Raw genomic sequence first — 4215 nt, forward strand, 5'->3', positions numbered from 1 at the left:
TGTTCTTAATCCAGTGACTTTTCTATGTATTTGTGATCGTACTCTGTCTGCTCCTTTTTTTGGTGGACACATTCTTTCGGGGCCTTGAATTAATGAAACCAAAGTTAAAGTGTGCTCCTTCTTGTTGGTTTTGTATTTTTCTGCACTGCTGGTTTATGCATGTCAGTGACATGTTCTGACATTTATCCTATTTGCATTGTATTAACAGCTAACAAGATTCTGATCTGTACACCCTCCCACCCTACTGGCGTGATTTGGACATGTTTTTGTTTATGGGGTCAGTTTTCAGGGCTCAGAAAGATTATTCATTGATGAGACGAGGAGGCCAAATGTTTACTCAAAACCTCCTGTGGGCTGAACAACCTTTTTAAAAAGAAACCAAGAATTTTACCTGTTTTTGGGGAACAAACTTCATCATGTTCTGCAGTGGAATTTCTGTGTGGAAAGGGCTAATGTTAGCCTGCTTTCTCTTTATCCCTGTGTATGGACAAACCTCAGGACCGTGAGTAAATAATTATTGTTCTACACCGTTGTATGACATTATAAAATAGGGATGGACAATAATATATTAATAATATTAATTAATAATAATATTAATATATATCACAAAAACAGTTTCAATGACATTTATATGATTTTTAAACACACTTTTAATATTTGAGTATACATTATTTACAGCATCAGTCACTAACTGACATTCATTACGGGGCACTGCCTTCAGTTCATTGCACTCTAATATTGGAAAAGCAAAGAGGTTTAGGTTTGTCAGTGAAACTAATGTGGCACCGACTACAGACTAATGCCAGACTACCCCACCCCTTGGTTAGCCCGGAGCAAAGGGGAGCGCCGTTTTCAATAATGTCAAAACACAGGTTTAGAAAAAGCACAGAAAAGGGTTATTATTAGTTATTCTGGAAGTTGCACCATCAATGTCAGTTTGGGTTAAAAAGAAAAGGAGAAACTCTAATACTGGGCAAACTGTGGGAGTTGGGAGTCAAACTACAAATAAATCCTTAACACTTATGGAAGGAAGAGACTTTACTCAAAATAAGAATGCACTATATCGCATGGCACTCACACTATATTGCATTGCAATGTTAATCACACTAGTGAAACCCCCACATCAAGATTAAACTCCCCGCTCCACACACTTAACCCAAACTTAAACGGTCTCCTTTGAGCAGCAAGGTTAAAAACACCACATATACTAATAAATAACAGATAAAATAAAACACCAGAGAAGAGCAGCTGACAACCCAGTTGCCGTAGAAATCTATAAAAATACATACAAACAATAATTTGTAGACAAACAAATTATGTCAATACCTCATTCCACAAAACATACCAATAAGCTGTTACTGCAATAGGAAGAGAACATACCAGGTTCAAGCAGAATAATTGAAACCCAGACTCAAGGGTGGTAATTACTCAACGATAAACCTAGAATAATAAAAAATCATACATTGTAATATACCACATTAACATCATTTAACTGCAGGTGGCTGAAATATGTACTCTGCATAAAAACCGCCCCTTCCTCTAACCAGCAACAGTAGCTAGTAAGGCTAAGGAAACCATAATGGAGGGTAGCTATAGTATGGCAAGCCAAACAGGAAATATTTAATGAACTTTGATATATATAGAATGAACGCTGATATATAAAGAATGAACTTTGATATATATAGAATGAACACTGATATATATAGAATGAACTTTGATATATATAGAATGAACGCTGATATATATAGAATGAACTTTGATATATATAGAATGAACGCTGATATATATAGAATGAACACTGATATATATAGAATGAACGCTGATATATATATAGAATGAAATTTGATATATATATAGAATGAACTTTGATATATATAGAATGAACACTGATATATATAGAATGAACACTGATATATATAGAATGAACTTTGATATATATAGAATGAACGCTGATATATATATAGAATGAAATTTGATATATATATAGAATGAAATTTGATATATATATAGAATGAACTTTGATATATATAGAATGAACTTTGATATATATAGAATGAACACTGATATATATAGAATGAACTTTGATATATATATAGAATGAACTTTGATATATATAGAATGAACTTTGATATATATATAGAATGAACGCTGATATATAAAGAATGAACTTTGATATATATAGAATGAACACTGATATATATGTAGAATGAACTTTGATATATATAGAATGAACGCTGATATATATAGAATGAAATTTATATATATTGTATATATTGTATGTATATTGACCTTGTGGAGCTCCCGATGGACATTTCTGGTGGAAACAGGAGAGTTCAGGTGCACATTTAATTCTGCCGTGATTTTGGCAGCCGTGGTTTTATATTTTTTGGATACAATCCGCATTAGCACCCGAACTTCCCTTTCAGACGGCTTCCTCTTGCATCCACAGTTAATCCAGTTGGATGTGTTTCGTCCTTCTTGGTGGTATGCTGACATTACCCTGGATACCGTGGCTCTTGATACATCACAAAGACTTGCTGTCTTGGTCACAAATGCACCAGCAAGACGTGCACCAACAATTTGTCCTCTTTTGAACTCTGGTATGTCACCCATAATGTTGTGTGCATTGCAATATTTTGAACAAAACTGTGCTCTTACCCTCTGCTAATTGAACCTTCACACTCTGCTCTTACTGGTGCAATGTGCAATTAATGAAGATTGGCCAATTTACCCATGAAACCTCCCACACTACAATGACAGGTGTTTCAGTTTCATTGTCCAACCCCTGTGAATATATATATATATATTCATTCATCTGTAACCGCTTATCCAGTTCAGGGGATTTATATTATATATGTATATATATATGTATATATAACTATTGTTAAAAGTCAGGGGTTCTCCAAAGTCAGGGGTTCAGTCTTCTTAGCATGTACTGGTACTGTTGTATATTAGCAGTATAAATATAGGGTGACCAGATGTCTTCTTTTACCCGGACATATCTTTTGTTTTTTAGACTTAAAAAAATGTCCAGGCGGAATTTCACAACGTCCAGGATTTTGTTTTTCTAGAGCTTACATTGAATTTCAAGAAGCATTTGATTCACAAACTAGTCCCGCCCTCCCCTACTACATTTGGTTCCCTTGAGTGAGAAGGGGGCATGGTGGAGTAGCCTAAAATCTTCGGATTGGACAGTCTGACTGTAGACCCCCCCCAGCCCCCACCCCCCCGCCCCGGGATGTGTCCTCTTTTTTACCATCTCAGATTTGGTTACCCTAATAAATACCATAAATGAACTGAGCAAACATTACCATTTAATTGTACCAAAGGCCACATTATAGGGCGAATTCAAATTCAGGTTTAAACATGGTATGATTTTATTTAACTTTTCAAGTAATGTTTAATTTTATTCTAATTGTGGATTACTTGGGCATTATCTTGAAATATTATTTTTCTTTTTAGGTATTTCATGGTGGCTTTTCCTGCAGTGATAGAGTCTGGCTCTGATGCTAAATTGTGTGTGAGTCTCCTGAAGCCTAATGAAACTCTGCAAATGACCATTTATCTGGTTCACAACCACCAGAACAGAACACTTCTAGAGGAAAGAGTGGAGAAGGAATTTCACAGCTGCTCTCATTTTAAGGTGAGCTTTATTAGGGCAGTCATGGCCTAATGGTTAGAGAAGAGGTCTTAGAAAGAGGGTTGAAAGGTCATTTGTTCGATTCCCATGACTGGCAGGAAAATTGGGGGCAGTGGGAGTGAAGGAACAGCACTGTCCTCCTCCCTGAAACCATGGCTGAGGTGCCCTTGAGCAAGGCACTGAAACCATAACTGCTCCCTGGGTGCCAGGGATGGCTACCTGTTGCTCTGGTTGTGTATTCACAGGCCCTAGTGCACTAGTGTGTGTGTTTGTTCACTGAGACGCATGGGTTAAATGCGGAACACACATTTTGTTGTACAATGACAAATTATTGCACGTTTTTATTATTAAGGTCTGAAAGCACTATGAATATTTTCAGATATTATCAGTGTTCGAATATGAATATGAATGAATGTGCTCTCTTCAGGCTCCACATGTTGAAGGTCAGTCAGTGCAGGAGATCAAAGTAGAAGTCAAAGGGGAAAATTTTATGATGACTGAGGAAAGAAAAGTTAAGTTTAAATCCTACAACCCCCTGACATTCATTCAGACTGATAAACCAATCTACAATCCTG

The sequence above is a fragment of the Hoplias malabaricus genome, chromosome 1 (assembly GCF_029633855.1).
Source record: "Hoplias malabaricus isolate fHopMal1 chromosome 1, fHopMal1.hap1, whole genome shotgun sequence".
Taxonomy (NCBI): Eukaryota; Metazoa; Chordata; class Actinopteri; order Characiformes; family Erythrinidae; genus Hoplias; species Hoplias malabaricus.